Below are 24,641 nucleotides of genomic sequence, written 5' to 3' on the forward strand. Positions count from 1 at the left end.
AAGCACAGGTTTGTGTCAACGCTAGCATTGTGACAGGGAGGAGTCGAAATGACCCATTTCCCAAGGAAGAGCCACCATTCCCAACTTTTCAACACAATCCTTAGCACGTTCCTATTTCCATTGGAGAAATGTTGAGGGGTATGGAGTTATCCGACCCCCGAGCTGTCTGAAGGCAATCCTGTACAGGGAAGGTTTTTTAAAAAAATGTTTCATGTTTCAGTACGTTTTGATATAATAATAATAATAATAATAATAATAATAATAATAATAATAATAATAATACAGTGGTACCTCAGGTTAAGTACTTGATTCGTTCCGGAGGTCCGTACTTAACCTGAAACTGTTCTTAACCTGAAGCACCACTTTAGCTAATGGGGCCTCCTGCTGCCGCCGCGCCGCCGGAGCATGATTTCTGTTCTCATCCTGAAGCAAAGTTCTTAACCTGAAGCACTATTTCTGGGTTAGCGGAGTCTGTAACCTGAAGCGTATGTACATTCATACCTTGAGTTGAATGTCCTTCAGGTTGAGCGCTTTCGGGTTTCACTCCGCGGCAAACCGGAAGTAACGGAGAACGCATGTGCGGAAGCGACAAAACGTGACCCGTGCACGCACAGATGCGACGGCACATCTTACATTCCATTCAGGATGCGAATGGGGCTCGGGAATGGATCCCGTTCGCATCCCGAGGTACCACTGTACAGGTTAAAATGCAATTTAAAATGCAGCCTCATCAAAACCATAAGGGGAGGGAAACATAAGGGTCAGACTGAGCCCGAACCAAAGGCCAGGCGGAACAGCTCTGCCTTGCAGGCCCTGCAGAAAGATGTCAAGTTCTGCAGGGCCCTAGTCTCTTGTGACAGAGCATTCCACCAAGTCGGGGCCAGTACTGAAAAGCCCCTGGCCCTATTTGAGACCCATCTAACCACCTTGTGACCTGGAACCTCCAAAATGTTGTCATTTGTGGACCCTAAGATCCTCCGCGGGGCATACCAGGAGAGGTGGTCCCATATATATATATATATACATACCAGGAGAGGTGGTCCCATATATATATATATATATATATATATATATATATATATATATATATAGGAAGCTGCCCAGAGTGGTTGGGGCAGGATACATTTATATGGGTCTCCCCCCAGCGTGTACCCACATTCCAGGAAAATGCAATGTTAGGAATGGCCTTCTATTACTGCCTTGGACCTGGGATCATGGACAGATGAAGTGTAATGTTATTTTTTGGAATAGAATGTCAAAATTGGCAGCCTCCCGCCCTTTGTTTCCCTCCATATGGAAAACATGACCCCAGCGTGCCCCAAATGCTTCATTTTTCAAACGGTACATGAGGAGGAGGGGGGTGCCACCTCTCCAACAGCTATTTCTAGGCTGTCTGCAAGGTAGGTGGACAAACAGCTTGCAATCCCCAGCTTTTAATGTTACAAGCACGTAAAGTACAAAAGCTGTTTTGACTAGGCTGTCATTTCCCTGTGCTTAATGAAATGTATGGCGTTGTAACCAGCTTGGCGTTCCGTGGAATTGAGAATAAGCCATCTTGCCGTTCTTCCCAACAAAGCTTGTCATTTGCCATTCTACCTGACAAAGGCAACTTGGGAGCTTGTCTCTCAAGTGGGTCTTATTCGTTTAGTCAAGAAAAGCAGGGTTGCCATATTTCAAAAAATAAAAACCATGACACGCCCTCACCGAAAGTTGTTGAGCTTTTGAGCTTTATTTATTTATTTATTTATTTATTTTTAGAAAGACCCCAAATTTGTTAAGCTTTATTTTTAAGGAGAACCAATTTGTCTCTGGACCTTAAATTGAGGCTCATACAGCAACAAAAAATATTTAGAATATATACAGTGGTACCTCGGGTTAAGTACTTAATTCGTTCTGGAGGTCCATTCTTAACCTGAAACTGTTCTTAACCTGAAGCACCACTTTAGCTAATGGGGCCTCCCACTGCCGCCGTGCCGCCGCTGCACAATTTCTGTTCTCATCCTGAAGCAAAGTTCTTAACCTGAGGTACTATTTCTGGGTACTCTTTAGCGGCGTCTGTAACCTGAGGCATCTGTAACCTAAAGTACCACTGTACTTAGAAAATAAAAATGCGGCTCCCTTCTACAACTGGATTGAAGACGTATACAAACCCGCAACATAAAAGCAACTTCCGTACAAACGCAAACTTGCCATGGACAAATTCAGTGATTTTTGGAATCCATTCTTACAAATACTCTAATAGGTTAAGATCTGGTGAGGTACAATAACAACTTTGTGAAGTAAAAAACAAAACACACCAAAAAAACCCATGATTTTTCGCCACCCTGGACATCAATTCCGGACGTATTGCAACCCTACCCTAGACAAAGATGTTTCCTCACCATGAAAACCCTTAGCTTGTTCCTCCTGCTCCTTGGAGTGTTTAAGTTTCAGCATGACATTTAATACGTGTGCAGACTTATTCTGCTGTACCAATTATGTCTGTTTTGACAAACACATGGTACTATATCTACACCAGATGCTAACCAGAAGCAGACAAGATAATAATGCAAAAGCCCTTCGAATGCAGTATTTTTATGTCCCTCTGTAGCTGGTGTACATTATTTTTTTTTTAAAAAAGGGAATCATTTATGTCAAGAGATCATTTCATCCCTTCTATCTCTTTTCTTTTAATTGCTGGTATGAAAACCAAAAAACCAACCCTCTGATCCTTATTAAACTACCTCGTTTAGTTATAATTCACAGAGGAAATGCCACTAAATATCTCAATGAACATTACTTCTGCAGATATGGAGGATGGGGAAAAGAGAAAAATTATGGTGTGGGGAGTGAAAGTGCTCAACAATCACATCTAAAATCCAGCAAATGTTCTTTAAATTGGTGCTCTGAAGAACATGTGCTTGGAAGGATCTTCCTATGGTCTGCTGCAAGGCATTCTGGGAATGTTAGAAACAGCAGGAAATCATGCAACCTTTCCAGCTGTGAACTGGCAGAACCAGATTTTTCATTCTGGCCCCTTCTACCCACAAAGCCACTTCCGACATAAGGAGGAGGTGGGGTTGCGGGCTTCATGGACCCCAATCTTGCACGCAGAGGCTGTTTCCAGCCCCCGCGCGATCAGGGGAATCCTCGGGCTGCGTCATCCCCTCATTTAAGGCAAGCGCGGCCCCAGGATCTCCCTCTTTGGTCCACGCAGCTGATGTGGTTTCCCACCCACCCGCCCTTTAAGGTTCCCCTTCTGACCTTGCTATGGACCTCGGTTGGTCGCCGTTAAGGGGCCTGGTAGGAATTTTTTCCACTTGGCAAATTGGCACTGGCCATTTGGTTTTTCGCCTACCTCGTAGCAAATCGTCACAACTCCTTTGGCGGTTAGGCATTGGTAGGGGTATTGTTATGTAGATGTGTTGGGGGGAGGAGCGCCATAACCTCCCCCATTTACTGAAGAGTGCCGAAAACCCCCTGCTTTTGAGCTATTTTAAGGGGAAATCGGCAAAATTGGCATTGCCAACATGGGCTGCCATATGTCTGGATTTTCAGGAACATTTGGGTGATTTCTGCCCAGGCACTGTTGACAAATGCCAGGGAAATGTCTGGGAAATTCCAGATGTATGGCAACCCTAGGCTACCATCTGGCCTTCCTGCCTCCTCCCGCCCTGCATGGGTTTGTTATGAGAACAAAATACTTCTTTGAGTCCCTTGGAGGAAAAGTGAGATCCCAAGTAGAATGAGCCCAAACGATGCTGCATTAACCGCCACAAAAGTGGAGTTGATCGGTTTTCTCCTGGTGGGTTCCCTACAGTGGAACATGTGGTAATCACATGTTGTAGATAAGCAACAAAACAAGGAAGAATCCATGTGGATACATTTACTAGGACGCCATCTGGTTATTGTCTTCTGGGAGAATCGTGGTCACGAATATGAGTTTGTAAACATGAATATGGATTCATTTACATAGAAGAAAATTTGGTATTAATTTTGTTTCTCTCACTGGTGGGGTTCTTGTCTTTGAGAAATTATTTTCTTTCTTTCTTTCTTTCTTTCTTTCTTTCTTTCTTTCTTTCTTTCTTTCTTGAGGAGCCACCAAGAAAGGCGCTTGTGGCATCGCAAAAGCTAACTTTTAATCTGAAACTTAGTAAAGAGGAAGTGAAAGCAACAGACCCAGGCATTCACATCTGAATACTCTGCCTCCCATTTGGCCTTGGGGGGGGTTCCCTGTTGCATTTCCTGTTAGGGTTGCCATGTGTCCTCTTTTTCCAGGACACGTCCTCTTTTTCAGGGGTAAAATTTCTATCCTGGTGGATTTTTAAAATTTGCCAAAATGTCTCTGGCTATACTTTCTGGATGAGGTGCAGACATAACTGGTGGTTGAAAACTTGCTTTCCTCTTCTCTTCTCCTGCCCCCTTGAGCAATATATCACAGCTTCTATAGCTTACATATAGTACGGGTATTTAAAAGGAGAGTTGTCATTTTAGCATCCTATTATTTTGCTCTTCAAAATATAGCAACCCTGAATGCAAGAGGGAAATGAAATGAAAAAATAATGCTAGGGTGCTTTGGCAACTGAGCAGAAATACCCAGCCTGCTTTGATCTTATAGGTTTCACAGCAGCTGAAATGTTCAGAAATCACCAGCTAATACCTGAAAATGAAACTGCTGCTCAAAGTGCAGCTACAGTTAGTAGTCGAAAGGTTTGCATCCTTAGCCCACTTCACAGACGTGTCATGTAAAAGGGAATTATACACATTGTCCCTGACCCCAAGATTGTGTGGCACAATTGGCCCCATCCTGGAGGTCCCCACAGGTGAGCTTCAGAACCTAGGAAAGCATAGAGGCCTATGTCCATTGGCTTTCCCTTAAAGCAGAGCTTTCCAAACTGTGTGTCAGGACACATTAGTGTGTCATCTGCAATGTGTAGGTGTGTCGTGCGAATGTTCCCTGCGCTCCTCCCGGGGCTGGAAAGGGGCTAGTTTAACCTCCGGTTCGCTACTAAAACTGAATTACTGTGTCGCAAAATGATGCGTGTCTAAAAAAGTGTCACCAACATGAAAAGTTTGGAAAGCTCTGCCTTACAGCCTTCAAGACCAAATTCGTGGTTGTTGGGGTTGGAGCAAGCAGTACCAGCCAACCTTAGGGCCAGAGGCCTAGCCGTATTCTAACCACAATTCCCCTTCATGCACTGGGCTTTTGAGGCAGATAAATCTGTCCTAATACATGTTTCAAAGTCACGCTTTCCTCACTGGGGTGGAATCTACACACGTATAAAAAACGCTGTGAAAGTGTTTTTTTAAAAAACGTTTTGGAAAAAATACATTGAATTTGGCGTAGCTCATTGTCGCCATCCAGTGTCTCATTTGTATATTGCTCTTTACAACACATTTGTTGTTGTTTAGTCGTGTCCGACTCTTCATGACCCCATAGACCAGAGCACGCCAGGCACTTCTGTCTTCCACTGCCTCCCGCAATTTGGTCAAAGTCATGCTGGTAGCTTCAAGAACACTGTCCAACCATCTCGTCCTCTGTCGTCCCCTTCTCCTTGTGCCCTCCATCTTTCCCAGCATCAGGGTCTTTTCCAGGGAGTCTTCTCTTCTCATGAGGTGGTCAAAATATTGGAGCCTCAGCTTCACGATCTGTCCTTCCAGTGAGCACTCAGGGCTGATTTCCCTCAGAATGGATAGGTTTGATCTTATTGCAGTCCATGGGACTCTCAAGAGTCTCCTCCAGCACCATAATTCAAAAGCATCAATTCTTCGGCGATCAGCCTTCTTTATGGTCCAGCTCTCACTTCCATACATCACTACTGGGCGTTTCATTTGCAGCTGTATAGATGAGTCCTGGGTGTCCTCTCACAGCCTGGGAGTCCTTTCTCCCAGAGGTCAATGTACCGGTTTTGCAGCACCTGGGGCACACGGAGGAAACAGGAAAGAACAAAAATAGGCCGCTGAAGAGTTATTGGTAGCTGTCGGAAAGGAGAGGATAGAAGCATGCAAGCAAAGCTTTTATTGAAAATCAGATCTCAGACAAAAGGTCAGCAGCAGTGAGGGGTCTATTGTGGTCTCCTCAGCTAGAGGGAGTGAGGAATTCCCACTAGAGTTCAGAAGATTTATGCACATAAAAGCACTATGAAATGATGGGAAAATAGATGGAGGATGTTAAATTCCACTGGTGTATTAGAAGGCAATGCAGAGCGTGGAACCCTGGGGTTAGGCCACTCCTATGAACAGAAAGAATGTCAAAGACTGTCCTGTTGCTATGAAAAGAGTCTACCAGAGGAATGCTTTCTTTTATTATCACTAATAATACATGTTTGGGGAGTTTTCCAGAGTGAGCACATATTTTTGCTGGTGTAGTAATTTTTAATTTAAGTCCTCCCTCCCCCATCGTCCAGAGAATGCATGCTTCCGAGACATATTGAAGAATGGGGTTGATTTTTTTAGGAAGACCCAAAAGTTGTTGAGCATTTGTTTGTTTGTTTAAAACAAACCGCCAAAAAAAGCACAATTTTTTGATTAACTGACATATGGCAACTTTAGTAGAATCCTTACCTTATGGCCCAGAACTCCTATCCCTTGCAGAGCTGACTGGAACAGAAATTATTTATTGTTTTCTTAATATGCTTATTTATTACAGTTATATTCCACCTTTCCTCCAATGTGTTCTGAGCGCCGTTGATGCTTCTCCCTAGCTCTCTTGGCTGCCGCTCAGACCATGACGACAGAAGTAAGGAAGAGATGTCACAGCACCCACAAAGCTTGGAGTAGGCAATGGGAATGACACACCTGGCCAGACTAAATGCCACACTCCAAGTTTAAAGAGTCCAAGATCAGGCCAAGTGCACAGAAGCAATGGAGTTGTCCCAACAGGTTGCTCTGCTCACCCGCCAAGCTTTAAAAGGCAAAGTGAGCTTATTTGAAAGACTTGTGTCCCTTGCAGGAATATTAAGCATTCAGAAGCAAATGGGGGAGAATGGGCCTGTTCCCAGCAGTGGAAGCACCACCTGGTTCTGAGTGACCTGACTGTCTTCTCCCCTTCTGACTCTCGTTCTTCCACCCTTGATTAATACCCTCCCCAGACCCCATCAATGCCTCTCCCTGGGAGGGGAGAGCTGGGGTTTCTGCCTCCCTACCCAGAGCTGCTGGATTCTTGGAGAGGGGAGTCCCCACCTCCATTCCCTGGTCTCAGCCCCCCGTCCCATTTCATCCTCCTCTTCTCCCTCCTTGTTCTTCATAGCCTGCCAATCCAAGGCCGAGCCTGATGCCACCTTGGGATTCATTATACCTTCCTCATTTTATCCTCGCAACAACCCTGTGAGGTAGGTTAGGCTGAGGGAAAGAGCGACTGGCCCAAGGTCACACCCTGAGCTTTACTGCTAGGTGCAAAACTGAACCCTGGTCTTACAAGTCCTAACCACTACACCACGCTTCCTCAACCTCGGCCCTCCAGATGTTTTTGGCCTACAACTCCCATGATCCCTAGCTAGCAGGACCAGTGGTCAGGGATGATGGGAATTGTAGTCTCAAAACATCTGGAGGGCCAATGTTGAGGAAGCCTGCACTACAATGTATTCATACCATCCAACGTTTCTCCAATGAAAATAGGGACGTCCTATTCAATCACCACACCACAGCCTCTGTAGCCTACATATCGTGGGTGTATTTAAAAGGAGAGTCATCATAGCGTCCTCTTTTTTGCTCTGCAAAATATGGCAACCTTATCGCTGTTGCTAAATACATCTAACATGCTGTGCTGGTCCCGAGGGTTAACTGTGCGGCAAGCTCTGAGTCCAGTCTGAGGTCAAGGGTGCGGTATGGAGGCTGTCCGTCAAAGCTGAAGCTGGGTCCAAGGCAGGGAGTCGGGTGAGGTCAGGAACTCTGGCAGAAGAGCAGGACAAGATGCAGGCAGGAACAAGCTACCAACAATGTTGCTCCCACAAGTTGGGACTGGGGCTGGACGGCTTTTATCTGCCCTGAGGCATAGGGCGGCCCCGATCCTCAGGTGACTCGCCTCTCCTGGCCTGGAGGCGAGCACTCCTCCTGCGAGAACTTAGTTCCCTCCGCCTTTCTGCCCTGAGCCTCTGCAGCTCAGGAGATGCTGGAGGGTTACCGGACCCAGAGGCAACCTCAGCTTCCCCTGATGGGGCTGAGAGTGGAGCACCTGCAGGCAATGGGTCCTCCATCACCTCAGAAGCCAGAGCAGACTCAGCTGGTGCCTGCACCTGAGGATCCAGCACAGGTGAGGACCCTTCAGGCTCAAGCCCCAGCCCCGGCTCAGCTGGTTCTGGAGGCGGGGACTCCTGTGCAGGCTGGGATTCCTCAGGTTCAGCCTCTGAGTCCGAATCCCAGACCATCACACATGCTGTGAACTGGACACAGCCAGGTGTACACAGAGAAGCAGATTACCAAGAAATAAATGTGCAACGTTTTTTTAACAGGTTGGGTCTGGTGCATGGGAAGGTGGCATGGAGAGGGCTGCTCTTTCACCCTCTCATGTCTCTGTGTTTATTTTCCCTGAAACCTCCCATGGGGTGTGTTTGTTTCTTGCCGCAGCATGCTTCCTGCATGTAAAAAGATGTTTTGTCAGCAGTTTATTGCCCTTAGCTTGCTTAAGCTGGGAATGCCTTTTTATGAGCCAGCATGGGGGCCTCGGCATCTCCAGGGTGCCCTAGGAAATAGAGAACCTGTGTCTAATGGATGCAGGGATGTGGAATTTACAATCAAACATGAATTTTGTGTAAATAAATGGGTGGATTTGATGCACATGTTCCGTATTAGGTTTCATAAGTAATGAATGCAACTCTAAGCAAGGGGGAGTAAAAGAAATGTTGTTTATTAGGCGTTTTTTAGGTTTGGTAATATAAAACATAGCGGTATAGTGCAAGGGTGACCAGATGGTCCGATATTATGAACCACGTACTGAAACCATTAAAAACCCAGTGGTCATTTAAAATCCCTCTAGATGTTCTAGTCTCCACCTTGGCTTTATGGTTGTTCCAGGGTGTAGGCCCCGTAATGTCTGTCACATACTTTCCTATATAAGATTCCTTTCCAGCCGCAGCCAGTTGATATATAAAGTGAGAGGAACTTCTACCAAGGTGGAATCTACACACACATAAAAAAAAAACACTCTGTGAAAATGCTTTTTTAAAAAAAAGTTTTGAAAAATACATCAGATTTCCGTAGCTCGCCGTCCCCATCTAGTGTCACATTTGCATATTGCACTTTACAACGCACTTAAACCGTTTCATTTGCAGCTGTGTAGCTGAGCCCCAAGTCAGGCTGTGTACTCACCACTGCTTACTCTACATCCAGGGCGCTCCCATACCCTCCAACATTTCTCCAATGAAAATAGGGACAGCCTGTGAAAAAGCAGACATTCAGGGATCACATCAGAAGCCAGGATGGCTTCTCTAAATCAGGGATGTCCCTGGAAAATAGGGACACTTGGAGGGTCTGTCATTCCAGGCTTTTGGAGTCGGCCTTTGCTTATGAGGAAGTGCCACAAACTGTCTCCAAAGGTTCCAGGATGCGGGAGGTTATGAGAGCAGCGCTGTTACTGCTATCACAACTGGCCTCGTATTTTGGGTTTTTAATAGGAGAAGGATGCGTCAGCAAAAACCCTCTGCCCTTCGGCGTTCTCTCCAATGCATTCCTTCTCCAAGCGAGCCTCGGATAGTTTGTTGTTGTTGTTCAGAAGAATCTGAAGCATCATCAGTTTTGCGGTGCAGATAATGCTCCCCTCCGAGCACTTTGACCATAAGTCGTAGGGGAGTGTGTTTATTCATTGGGTGACAGAAAAATGAGTTGGAGAAAGGGAGGTGGGATAAAGTTGACTGACTGGGGCTCTTCCTCCTGGATAGTTCATTTAAACTATTCTGCTTGTTTTGTTACTGCACATTTTTGAGATTATCACTGAGGCACGTATTTCATTTTTTTAGGCGGCCTCTTCAAAATCCTCATTAGGACTGTATCCTTAGTTCTGTTTAGGAATAGTTATCTTATAAAGAGTTGTGATTTACTGTATCAGTGAATGTTTGCAGGCTTGCGGAGAGATGGGATGGCCGCTCAAAGTTTACAAAGTGACAGCTGTTATCTTTCCAGAGGGAACGGATGAAACCCTCATAAGCCCTGAAATCCTTTCCTTGCAGCTTCCATACCAGGCACTTTCCGAGTTCCTTGATATTGGTTTTTCTCTAGACTTACTGATCTAATGCTAAAGACTTCTGTTATGTACTGAAGTTCTCACCCTGGGCCAGCAGGGAATACTGTAGATAGTTATGCAAATGAAGGATTGGAAGTGATGTTCAGTGATTGGATAGTTTGTATGCAAATGAAGGATCGAAAAGTGACATTCAGTGATTGGATAGTTTTAGAAAATGGCAACAGTTACATGGTTCTGGAGCTCTATATAAGCAGGCTGACTGAGCCCCTCAGCTTAGTTCTGTTCTGACATCTGAATAAAGAAGAGCTGTTTGAAGAATCGCTGTGTCGTCTGCTATGTTCGCCCACAACTTAACAACTTCCAATTTACCTCTTCTGCCATTTTAGTCCCCAAGTGACAGGGCTGCTCCACTTTTGTAATGAGAAACACAAGAGAGGTCTTTTTTTTTTACTCTTTCAGCCTATGTGCTGGGTTCCGTTTTAATAGTCTGATTTTATACAGCTGTTTGTTTCTTTGTTGCTACTTCTACACTCTTCTTTTATTGAACTGATCTCCTCGGTTCAGTGGAAGTTTTAAATAGTCTAGCCAAGATGAGAAAGGCTCTTTGTATTAACTGGCTGCGATATGCTACACAATTGCTAGCAATTAAGTCCTAGAGAAACAAATAACCCTTGTACATGACTAGGTAAAGGTAAAGGACCTCTAGACAGTTACCTCCAGTCAAAGGCGACTATAGGGTTGTGGCGCTCATCTCGCTTTCAGGCTGAGGGAGCCAGCGTTTGTCCACAGACAGCTTTCTGGGTCATATTGCCAATATGAATAAACTGCTTCTGGCACAACGGGACACCGTAACGGAAACCAGAGCACACGGAAACACCGTTTTACCTTCTCACTGCAGCGGTACCTATTTATCTACTTGCACTGGTGTGCTTTTAAACTGCTAGTTTGGCAGGAGCTGGAACAGAACAATGGGAGCTCACTCCGTCACGGGGATTTGAACTGCCGACCTTCTGATCGGCAAGCCCAAGAGGCTCAGTGGTTTAGACCACAGCGCCACCCATGCCAAGCACAACTAAACCTGTGCTGTGTTGTGCGTGACTACTCTTAGGAATCTTTCTAGAGGGTTGCCATATTTCAAAAAGTAAAAACCAGGACTTTTTTTAAGGAAGACCCCAAAATGCAGTGATGTTTTGCTGGGCACCATCGATCACCACAGCCCCTACTTCTGTTGGCAAGGTGCCCCTCCGCGGCCTGCTGGCGGATCTGGGCATGGCATAAACATTTTGGTTGTTGTAGTATTTTAACCCAATTGTTGCGTGTGAAGACCTCCAAAACCACCCCCAAAATAAAGACACAATAGACACAAAATTTAGTTTAAGGTTTTTGGCATTAATTTTGGCCACAACTTTATTGATTACAGCATGTGTGTGGTTGCTTAGGCATTGGTTCCAGACTACCTGAACCTTCAAGGTGGCAGGAACAGGACTGACAATGGGCACCACCATATGTCAGTAAGGGAAAGCATCCTGGGGGAGCGAGAAGCTGGCTTCAGTCTCACAGCTCACCCCAGATGCTCCCAGGGGCTCTGGTGTGGCCCTAGCCCCTTGATAGGGTTTGGACAAAAGCAAGGCGAGCCCCTGGATTCCTTTAACGGAATTCCCTAGCAGCAGTGATGGAGGGGCAGGCACAGGCAACCACTTCCCCTCCACAAAACATTGAACCAATGCCTAACCTCCAACCTTACAAAGTTGTGATGATTTGCTACACGGTAGGCAAAAACCAGATGGCAACAGCCAATCAGCCAAATGGCAAAATTCCTACCGGGCCCCTGCTCCAAAACAGACAACCCCTAGACAGGCATAGCAAGGCCAAAGAACAGCCCTAAATATAGGATGGGAGGGCAGGTGATCCTATGCATGTCGTAGGAAAAAGAAAGTTCCCAGCAACATGCAGCAGCTTAAATAGCCCCTCGGTAGCCAATAGACGACCCAACAGGCCAAATTTCTGCCCCAGCAACCGAGGGCCAACCAATGAGGTGTTGTGGCTATCCAAACGGTCCCGCCCCACAACAGGGAGACAGTTTAGGTGATCTCACCACAACACGTGCCCTCCACGATGGAGGACACGATTTTTGTGCAAGCCTGGTATATTGGGAAACTTGTGCTTCAAAAATTACAATTGGTCGTGCGCAATGGGTCTGAACACTGTGCTTTCTTGTTATTTGTGAGTTCAACTTCTCTGTCATTTATCATTTTATTAGTATTAATATTCCTTAAAGTATTTCTTGAGAGAAAGACGTTTTACAGTCAGAAAGGTATATTTTAGCTGTTAGCTTGGAGGGGCCAATTTTGATAATGTAGAAAAGCATAGGTTGAGCTTTTTCCTTTTCCTTTTTCTTTTTTAATACAAAAACACCCCCAAAACACGGTTTTCAATGGACTCGCCTAAGATCCAGGACAAAGCGCTACCTTTCGGAAATTGCCCCCAGACATCAATTTAGCCTTTGAAATAGCAGTAATGTTTGGGAAAATCCAGACCTATGGCACCCCTACTTTCTAGGAATCTAGTAGATGTGAAAACAGACATGAGCAATACCACCCTTTGGCCTTAATATTTGACACTGCCCACACCCCTTCTTGCAAAGATGCAAATGCATCTCAGTTTGAGTCCCAGGTATTGAAATGAATGATGGGAAATGGTTTCAAATTTCCTTTGGCAGAAGTGCAAGCCCACAGGAGGCCAAAGTATCCCAGGGTAAGGGATATTATCTGTCTCTCATATCATCATACAAAGGGCGAGAGCCAATGCTTACATTGCCAAGACGTGTTCCCATTTCTTTTTGACAGTCTGGCAAGATGCCACCAAACCAAGAGAGACGGAGCAGCAGAGCAGATAGAGCTTTGCGAGGCTTACGAAGGTTGTCAAGATTTCTGATGAAGCCTGGATCTCATCAGATCATCTGCTCATTTCCACCGATCTTCTTACAACAGCACTGTATCAGCAACATGTTTCCAATTTGTAGGCTTCATGGGGCTTTAACTGCACTAACTAAAGATTTGTCCAGCTCTTCTGTTTCTAAGGAGGGCTGCTGGCCTCGTTGCAACTGCAGTATGTATAGGTATTTAGGTGGAGGGAATGAGAGCCCACAGATTCCAGGTGTGAGGTGCCGTGAGTCTCAGACCACAGCAGGATCTGAAAGGACCGTTCATCCAGTATTTCATGCCCCCAAGGGGAAGGAGGAGAATTATGTTGCAACAAAGGGTAAGTACTGGTGCACAGGGCAAAGTGTGTCAAGAGAAATGGTGGTGAGAACTTTAAAAGCCTAAATAAACACAGCATTCTTCATGGCTGGCTCCCAGGTGCCTTGGGCCACTTCCAACTGTCACTATTTTCAAGTGGGGTGTCATCACACAGACAGGCAAATTCAGATTGAACAATTATAACTGGCTGGGAGATCTTGCACAACAGCACAGCGACTTGCTCAAAAGATTGGAATTCTATTTTTTGCTATAAGCAAAGTGACAGAAAATGCAGATCCTCCAAGCGCCCCTATTTTCCAGGGACAGTCTTGGATTCACAGAAGCCGTCCTGGTTTCTGATTTGATCCCTGAATGTCCCGCTTTTCCATAGGATGTCCCTATTTTCATCGGAGCAGTGTTGGAGGGTATGATGTTACCCCCGAGCCAAGGAGATAAGTAACTATACAAGCTTTACAAAACATCTGAAGGCAGCCCTGTACAGAGAAGCTTTAGATGTTTAATGTTTTATTATGTTTTGATATGTGTCAGAAGCCACACAGAATGGCTAGGCAACCCAGTCAGGTGGGTGTCATCTCCTCAAGATGATTGAGGTGGCCTTCCCACTTGCAGAGAGGACTTTAGCCATGATCAACCAAATGATCTTACAATCCCGCTTCAGACCTCTCTGCTCAACATGGGAGGGTCAAGGCTGGAGGAGATGGGATGGCACACACACCCCTCTCATTGTTTGTTCACAGGAGGGCTGCTTTGTCAATTGAAAAACCGTGTTTTTGTTTTTCAAAAATAGCTCAACAACTTTCCGGTTTTCTTTAAAAAAGCTCAACAGTTTGGGGGTCTTCCTAAAAAAAGCTAATGCAACCCTAGGAAAACAGCCCGTATTTAGATTACTGTCTGTGTATAATAAGAGGAGACTGGTTGCTGTATAATAGCTCACAAAGTTGCGGCCATTATTAATCTGAATTTGAAATATACTCAGAGTCTAGTGTGAATTTCATACTCTTTATTCAGCTCATAGTAGCAATGAATGAAACTTTCCCCCAAACGTCTAGCTATATATACATTATTTACACAATGGGCCCCGCATGATTGGCTAATCCCGGGCTGCTCCTGTAGGCCAATCAGGTTGTGGATTCACTTCCTCCAGAAGCCTGATTGGCTGCTCCTGCAGGCCAACCAGGTCGCTGATTCACTTCCACCTGGAGCTGGATTGGGTGGCTCCTGCGGACCAATCAGACTGCTGCATTCTGGATCCTATTGTTCTAGGATTCAGCTCAGTACATAACAGAATTGTTGTCCACCAAGTTATTAATCATATATAGACACTGACAAGGGGTGGGTGGCACTGTGACTGGGTCCGCAGTGGACGCTTATCCCTTCCTGGGTGGGTGCCTGTTGTGGCCTCTCACGCTCAGCCACCATCCCAGGTCAGTGGGAGCACAGCGCACACGGCCTCCCCTCCCCCCCTTTAATCATTAATCTTTATTTTCCAGGTCAGTTTCATTTTGTTCCAAAATGTTTTCTGCCTTTCATGTTGCTGCTTTAACAATGCTCCATTCCTTCATTCATAAGTTGCTTTCGTAGCTTGGGGGGGGGGGCTTCCTTAAAAGCACCAAGTGCTTTGTTTCTTTCCCAGTTGAAAACAGTCCAAACAGGTGATGTCCAAACAGATATCATAGATATGAAACAAGAACAAATGATGATGATGATACCACCTTATTGGCCCAAATATAAACCGCCCGTAAATAAACCACACCTTTAAAATTCAAGGGGGGGGGAGAAGAAAAGACAATACCCAAATATAAGCCACCCCCTTAAAATTCCCCAGGCACTCACACCCGTTCCGTTTTACCGTATGTCTGTTTCAGCAGCCATATCGTAAAAGCCCATTTTTGGAAGGTCGCGAATTTAAGCTACACTTTAACTTTTCACAGTTGGAATTGGGGGTGTGTGTGGCTTATATTCATGCCAATACGGTCATAACATTTTTTAAATCTTATATATCTTAACTTTTACTTCCCTTTCACTCTTTCCATGGTTTCCTTTTAACTGCGTTTTCTTACTTTACCAAATTATTTTCATTACCTTGCTATAATCTCATGCTATAACATCTACCGCTGAGTATTCCCCCCCGACCTGTTAGGATTATATTCTTGTTGTGGTATTTCCTCATATAATCCATATATCATATCCAGTCCTCTTTCAGTCTCTTACCATCTTTATTTCTTAATCTATTCATCATAACAGCTCTTATTCTTTCTCTTTTGAATAGCGGAGAGTTGTATGGCTGTTTTTAAACTTCACCTTTCGTCGAACTAATGAAAGATGTAGTTACGGCAAGTTTAAAGAAGGCCAAGCTGCTCTTTTTATCAAGCCACTTCACCAAATATTTACTAAAATAGGGCAGATGCTTGTAAAAGTAAAAATAGCTGGTTACTTATTTAAATAAAAACGATCCTTACAAACCTTATTTGGTATGATCTTCTGATAGTGTTTATCGTTTGGGTGTGTGTGGTTTTTTTTACAATTAGGAGGATTTTTTTCCATTGTAGATTCTAACAGTATAAAAAGAAAGGAACGCTGCCAGAAAGGAATAAGTTATCTCTCCTATAAAAACTTGATGCAAAGCACACAGCTTCGTTCGGTTCTGAGAGGCTATAAACATGTCAGCCATGAAATTTGTGAATAAAATATTTGTTTAGTGGTATGAACGCTGGAGTTTGTTGTGTGCAACAAATGCATCATGGCTTGGGATTTTTCAAATAGCATGGCAGTGAAAAACTCGATTTTTAATGTATAAGAAGTTGCCTAGGGCATGTTTTCTTTTTCTTTCCTTTTTTAAAAAAAGTTTTCGTGTCAGACTAGTTATTTTACATGGGCCAGCAAAACTGTATCTCAGAGATTTGGATGGCATCTGTTAAGCTGTATGTGTAAATTAAGATACAGTTGCTTATTGTATTGTTAATGCTATCTGATTGTATTGTTTTGTTAAATAAAAAAAACACTCTCCTCCCAGGCACATCTGGTCCAATCCTCTGCAATGCAGGAATTCCAAGACATAGTCCCCCGTCCAATCTGAAATCATGCCAGACCTTGCTTAGCTTTGCAAATGTGCCAGCAGTTTTATTGCTGCAAAACAACTTATAACGTCATAAAATACAAAAACAGTTAAAATGAGTTAAACACTCGAGAAGAAGTGACGTAGATACAAGTACAGTGGTACCTCGGGTTACAGACGCTGCAGGTTACAGACGCTTCAGGTTACAGACTCTGCTAACCCAGAAATAGTACCTTGGGTTAAGAACTTTGCTTCAGGATGAGAACAGAAATCGCGCAGCGGCAGCGGGAGGCCCCATTAGCTAAAGTGTTACCTTGGGTTAAGAACAGTTTCAGGTTAAGAACGGACCTCCAGAACGAATTAAGTTCTTAACCCGAGGTACCACTGTACCTGTTGTTTCTGTGTTTTAATAGATTCACTAGCCACCTACAAAAGTAAAAGTATTTACAGAGTTGCCATATTTCAAAAAGTAAAAACCAGGACACCCCAAAATCAGTCAAAGTACCCATAAAATCATAGCTAGGAGCATTCTGTTTGCTTGTTATTAAATTGCCTCGGATTAGTCCATAGAATTGTTCATTATCTTGGAGTTAATTTGCATCTTCCAGGCCTGGAATGAGAGGTTTCTGGGTTAAAATTGACTGCAATGTGCCTCAATTTATTTATAAAGCTGGTGAACCCTAAGATCGGACAGCTCCAAATCCTGGAAGGTAACTGTGTCTGAAGGCTTGAGCTTAGAAAGGATTGTGAACGTCTTTGGGGATGAGAAGATAAATATCCAGCTGTGTTTACAGAGATGTGATGTGGGAAAAGCAGTTTGGCTTAGTAGAGACACTTGAACTCTGAGCTGTCTGTCTGGAGGCTTGGATGTCATGTCTGGACAAGGCTGGCTGCTATTTTCGAGTCCTGGTTGTGTAACGCTTAGTCCCCAAGATGCTGGACCTGCTCTTCAGTATTCCCACTGGCTTCCTTCCATCTCAATAGCCTCAAGGGAACCAAATTCTTGCTGGACCAAGAACCGGCTGCTTTCTTAAGAAGAGTATTGTTTTGTTTCCAGATGGAATCCTGAGGTGAATTTTGGTCAGTGGGTATCATCAAGGCAGGACTTCAGGGCAGATATCAAGGGCCTCACTCCGCAGAACATGTTAAGCATAGTGATTTAATTCACTGAAATTGGGAATGCTTAAACGCATTACTGTGTGTTTAATTCTGGAATGTTCCCCAATAACTCTCGTGTGATTAGTTAACTACAGTCACATGGGAGGCATCTTATTACAGCCTCCATTTTGTTGTGTGTGTGTGTGAGTGGCTTGACTGTAATGACTACATCTCCATGGACACCAAAGAAGAGATAATGGTGGAATCTACACACATATACCGTATTGGCCTGAATATAAGCCTCACCCCCCCCCCCAAATTCCGACCGTGAAAAGTTAAAGTGCAGCTTAAATTCACAACCTCGCAAAAATGGGCTTTTACGATATCGCTGCTGAAACAGACATATGGTAAAATGGAATGGGTGTGAGGGCCTGCGGAATGTTAAGAAAGCAGCTTATATTTGGGTATTGTCTTTTTTTCTTTTTCCCTCTTGAATTTTAAAGGTGCAACTTATATTCGGGCAGCTTATATTCGAGCCAATATGGTGGTATCATCATCATCATTTGTTCTTGTTTCATATCTCTGATATCTGTTTGGACACCACCTGTTTGGACTGTTTCCGACTGGAAAGAATCAAAGCACTTGGTGCTTTTAAGGAAGCCCCCCAGCTACGAAACCAACTTATGCAGGATGCGGAGAGAGATTACATCGCAGTAAACCTCTGGGATTCATTATGAGAAGTTGTGGTGACGATGGCCACTAGCATAAATGTTTCCAAAAACAGACTGAAACAAATTCATGAACAAGGAAAAGTCTGTTACCGCTTGTTCATCCATGGGCAGTCAGCATCAGGGAGAAGCAAGGAGGAAAGTAAAGGGGATCCCTTCCGCTCTTTGCTCCCTCCAAACCACAGAGTGACAGCTGGCTGATTACCTCCAGTTTCTTTTCACACGTCCATTTCTGTTGCTCAGTCTCAAGCTCCATCTTATCTATGGTTGCTCAGTTGGCAAGGACCAGCAACGAAGGACAAGGCTTGTGTACTGGTGAGACTAGCTTCTAAATGCCACTGAAAGGGAAAATGGAGTGTCCTCCCCCTCCCCCCAACGCTATATCGCTCAGGACCGGTGTGAGGAGCAGACCGCGATGTTGGCTTCACTCTGTGGTACATCACTGGTGAAACCACCCCCGCTCCTGAGTCCCTCTGCCAGCAACACTCGCTGGAGGAAGGCAAGACTCTTTTTTCCCAAAAAAAATTTGTATTGGTTTTCCACAAATTTTAAAACACACAAAGAAATAAACAAACCAACCAACCAACAAACAAACATAAATCTTAACTTTATTAAAACTAATCTTATTAACATTGTTAAGCGACTTCCTCGTACCCCCTTGGTTGAATTTCAGTGTATATCATTTTAACGGTTTTCCAAAACCTATATTCTCTTAAATTAATTTATCACTTAACATCTTTCTTTCTTTCCTAATTTAAATTTCAACATATTAATTTATCACATTACATATTTATATCCTAAGCCTATCTGGTATTTGCAAGCTTTTCCAATAAATTTAACTTAACATATTTAAATAAATAATCTTTAAATTTCGTCCATTCTTCCTGGCAAGACTCTTGACTCCCTCCGGCGGCACGGTTTCACCAGGAATACACCAGCTGAGTGAAACCACCATCCCACTCTGCACTCACACTGTGCAGGGGGAGAAACAAGCTGCATCAGTGAGGCGCCGATATACAACTTGTGCCTTCCTCTGTGTCTTTCAGCTGCTTGGCTGAGGAGTGTGCGGTTGCCACTCGCCTCAGCCAAGCAGTTAAAGGATCCCCCAGCCGGGCGCTGGCTCCCGTGCAAGCGGGGAGAGCTCCGGGGATGGCTCTGCCAGGGATGGGGAGCCTTACAAACCAGCTTGATTGTCCCAGCGCGCTAGGTGCTGGAGTGAAACCGCCTCAGCTCCCGCAGTGAGAGCTGTGGCAGTTTCACCCAGCGCATCGTGGGCTGCGGCCAATGCAGCTTGTTTTTTAAACATAGCGATATATTGCCGGACCACAATGTTTGGCTGGTGATATACTGCAGTGTCGAAAAGCTGACATCGTCCAGCCCTAATCAGGACAACACCCAGCCATTCATTAAGGGGCAATACTAAAGAGTCCCGAGTGCTTTTGGGACCTTCTTGTTAGGATATGGTTCCGTTCCACCTTAAAAGGGAACAGGCATGGCTGTTGTATGTCACATGCCTGTTTACTTCCAGCACAGGCTTGCTGGGAATTTCCGTTTGTATATTGCTTTTGCTTTACTTGCTGTTTGCTGGAGACGAAGGGAAGCAGACATGTTTTTCCTTTGTTCCTGAACTATGCTGAATAAACACCTGTAAATAACGCTTACACATGTCTCTGTCCGCCACTTCCGTTGTGAGGATTTATTCACTCTGCTGATAAGAGCCTGCCGAGTCTCTAAACGTATCTGAGGCTCGTGTCGCTGATTGATGCTGTACCGGAGATTGCCCGGCTGCCGGCCGGTGGCTGGAGCCAGCTGGGGGCCTGCCAAATGCCCCTGTCTCCCCGGCAGTATCCCAACACTTCTATCTAGTCCTAAATCTTTCCGCCCCACATCTTTTCCAAAAACAGACTTGGGTTGCTTCTAGATACAGGCATTGCATTGCATATTCGGGTAATATTTTTACATGCGCGTGACGGGCACATCAGCACATTCTGCCGAACCAGTCATGGCAGGTTGCCCTCAGAAGGTTGGCCAACAGCAAATATGGGCCTTTGGCCAAAAAGCTTAGCCACCTCAGGTTAATTGGGTAATTTCAGTACACATAGCCCAACTGTTTTGTTCTGCTTTCGAATAAATTGTTGCTATTGTTGTGGTGCTTGTGTGGACTTTGATGCACAACCGCATACTCGGCTTATTCTAATCAGACCAGGTAGGTCTGATCCCAATCATTCACAATTTCTCACACTCACACGGTTTGTGAATGAGAGCATCTGTGCTGGCTAATTTCCCACAAATTAAAAAGAAATGTGAGCTTAAATGCAACGCTGCCCATCTTTGCTAGCGAAAATGAACAGCTTCTACTTTTTCAGCTGCTCAGTGGATAACGACATGTGATGGGCAACGTTGTATCTGGTAGATAATGTTAAACATACAGATGTATTTTAAAGATGCTTGCTTTTCTAATATGTGACATAATCATGTCCTAAGAAAAAACATGAAATGACTATGCCCATAGAATTATTATAGTGAAGTGTTTCATATACAATGCAGATTTTCACAATAAGAAAGTAGTATCCAATCTGAATTATGTAATGATTTATGAACTGTGCAAAAAACAGCCCCAGTAAAGTCTAGGAAAGATGCTGACAGGCACTGTGCAATAAAGACATGATTGGATTTAATTAAAGAAGATGAAATAAAATTTCCTTTTAATTGAAGACATCAGGCCACACTCAGGGGAATGTGGTAACAAATTTATTTTAAGCCACTGAAAATGAGACTATCTAATGGTTCTTGGGGAGGCCTTTCCTGAACAATAATGGTTCCCAACATGCACATATGGTGTGGGGGGGCGAATCTGTACACGTACCACACGTTAAAATCTAAATGCAGTCCCTGTACCCAAATGCCTTTTATGAAGAAATGTTACTGTAAGGCTGAAAAGTGGATAGTGCAGCCTGAAGGATAGCAAAATGTTGTATTAGATATTCAGTTTGTCATTAATGTTCCTTGTTTGTTGGGGAAAAACCAGGATATCCAAAAGCCGACTATAATTTAAAGAAAATGCATTTTGGGGTCTTCCTAAAAAAAGCTCCACAACTTTTGGGGTGTCCTAGTTTTTACGTTTTGAAATATGGCAATCTCAGTTTTTTATTCCCTTTCAATTCATTTGGCGAAATCACACTGAGAACCAGATCCAAATCAGAAACCAGGGCAGCTTCTCTAAATGAGGAATGTCTCTGGAAAGCAGGGATACTTGGAAGGTCTGCTGTGGGGATCCACACCATTGGTCATTCATGCTATGCCATCACTTAATTTTATAGGTGAACTGAGTCATTGTCAATGTCCTGTGGAGGTTATGTTAACTGTCTCTTAAGATAGAAATATTATGATTAATTCTCACCGTCAGATAAGCTATTTAAGTAGGCTTGCCATATTTTGAAGAGCAAAAAAGAGGACACATTTGCCGACTTTTAACTATGAAAAGGAGGACATGTCCTGGAAAAAAAGGACATATGGCAACCCTGTGTGAGCTGTTGTAGACGTAGACCTATGTGTACACGCAGATGGGAGGGGACATGTGTGTGCTCTGTGTCATTGTGCAAAGCCTGTGTGTGAAAGAGAAAAGGGTGATGTCACCTCTCCCCTCTGTCTCCTAGATCGGAATCAATTTTCTTTAACATTGCCTGCAGTAGAATGAGGAATCATGTGGTTCTGATGGAATATGAGCTAAGTCTTGGACCCAGCAAACAGATCAGTCCTCTTGAAAGCTATCCTGGCATTACAAATAATTTCAAGGTTGTTAAATCCCAGAAGAGATTCTCTATTTAAACAATTGAGGTTTTCTAAATGAACGCTAAAGCTAGTAAAAGCTGTATGTTAATTAGATTAGAGGTTAGTTCTTTAATCTGTAAAGCCTACCTAGATGACTTCCTTCAAAACAAATGTAACTCAAAGCAGATGAATGGAAAAATCATTAATTAGGGTTCTGTCCGTGTTATTTCAATATCTGCAGAACAAAATGTTCCAAGTTGAAAAGTATCCATTCGATGCAATTTTACTGGAGTGAAAATATTCTGACATGGTGCTACCGCTGGATCAGTTTCTTCAAGGAATATGAACTGTCTGGAGACCAAGCCAAAAAATGAAATATGCCTTTCAATAAATAAATACAGCACAAAGGCCATTGCGGCACTGAGAATTCTTGCAATTTCTCATTTCTAAGTAGATTGTCAGCCAGTTAATACACTGACAAAAGTGGTTGGCAGCAGATCCTTAGCATTTGTATCCAAACATATTAATCTGAATAATTTAAGGTGCAATCCTGTACTTGTGAAATGCAACCCCATTTAACTCAACAGGCAAATTTTTTTAGGAGTGCAATTCTTGCTTCATTGGGACTTAGGTAAAGGTAAAGGGGTAAAGGGACCCCTGACCATTAGGTCCAGTCGTGACCGACTCTGGGGTTCCACGCTCATCTCGCTCTATAGGCCGAGGGAGCCGGCGTTTGTCCGCAGACAGCTTCTGGGTCATGTGGCCAGCATGACTAAGCCGCTTCTGGTGAACCAGAGCAGCGCACGGAAACGCCGTTTACCTTCCCGCTAGAATGGTACCTATTTATCTACTTGCACTTTGACGTGCTTTCGAACTGCTAGGTTGGCAGGAGCAGGGACCGAGCAATGGGAGCTCACCCCGTCGCGGGGATTCAAACTGCCAACCTTCTGATTGGCAAGTCCTAGGCTCTGTGGTTTAACTCACAGCACCACCCACGTCCCTTTGGGACTTACTTGGTAGTAAAAAGGTAAAGGTAAAGGACCCCTGGATGGTTAAGTCCAGTCAAAGGTGACTATGGGGTTGCGGCGCTCATCTCGCCTTCAGGTTGAGGGAGCCCGCATTTGTCCACAGACAGTTTTCCAGGTCATGTGGCCAGCATGACTGAACCACTTCTGGTGCAACAGGACACTGTGACGAGTGCCAGAGAGCACAGAAATGCTGTTTACCTTCCTACTGCAGCGGCACCTATTTATCTACTTGCACTTTGACGTGCTTTTGAACTGCTAGGTTGGCAGGAGCTGGGACAGAGCAATAGGAGCTCACCCCGTTGCAGGGATTCAAACCACCAACCTTCCGATCAGCAAGCCCAAGAGGCTCAGTGGTTTAGACCACAGCGCCACCCACGAGACACCACAAGTAGGGACAGAGGCACATAAGACCAAGCTTCTAATTATCTCTTATCAATGTTTATCTTTGTTCATTCAGCCTTTATACAATAAAAATCATAAAATTACCAATCTTGATCTCTAGTTAGCTAGCTAGCAAGCTACAGTCATACATTTGATCCTGAATGCCTTGGTACTCGGATGCTTCGGCTCCCAAACGATCGAAACCCGGCAGTGAGTGTTCCAGCTTGAAAACGTTCTTTGGAACCCAAATGTCCAACTGGGCTTCCGCGGCTTCTGATTGGCTGCCAGAGCTTCCTGCAGCCAATCAGAAGCCACGCTTTGGTTTCTGAATATTTGGAAGTCGAAAGGACTTCTGGAACGGATTCCCTTTGACTTCCAAGGTATGACTATATCTATCTATGCTATGGAGATATGTAACCACTCAATAATGGAGAGGGGAATTTGTATTGCAAGATTTGAAAATGTTTATGGGGATTAAGGCCTTAGAAACAATCATGTCCACAGCTTCAAAGAGAACAAAACTTCCACATTGGCAATCTGCACTTTAGTAACTGAACATAAGTGGCCATCATGGGACGTGCATTCAGAAAACTTCACCACAATATCCCTGCAAGGGAGGCTATATGGGGAGACAGTGGTGGGCCCAAGGTCAGCCAGCGAGCTCTGTGGCTGATTGGGGATTTGAACTCTGGTCTCCCAGGTCCTGGTCCAACACTTTAACCCTGCACCACCCTGGCTCTTGTTTCCTTTCATGTGGCTATGTGCTATTTCCTTTCACATGACCAATATCAACCTTGGCTGCGTACCCCAAGACAGGTATCCATTTAAATGCAGTGAAATGGTGCTTTAGCTTGTGGACAGTGTATGATACTAGATATCGTTGACTGGCTGAAGTGGTGGTTGGCGCCAGCTGGGGAAGCCCCAAGGGAAGAAGGCTCAAAGCCCGGAGACTGATGGTAGGATAATGGCGAGGTGGTCAGAGGGAGAAGAGGAAGCAGCCAGGGAGGATGAGCTGAAGAAGTAACAGGATTTAGTGAGCAGGAAGAGTCTGTGGCAGAAAGCAGTCCAGAATCAGAGGCAGAAGTGGAGGCTGGAGAGGAGGGAGGCCCAGAGGCAGAGATGAGTCCGGCTGGTGAAGAAGCCAGGGTGTCTCCTGCTCCTGCT

The sequence above is a fragment of the Podarcis raffonei genome, chromosome 6 (genome assembly GCF_027172205.1).
Source record: "Podarcis raffonei isolate rPodRaf1 chromosome 6, rPodRaf1.pri, whole genome shotgun sequence".
NCBI classification, from domain to species: domain Eukaryota; kingdom Metazoa; phylum Chordata; class Lepidosauria; order Squamata; family Lacertidae; genus Podarcis; species Podarcis raffonei.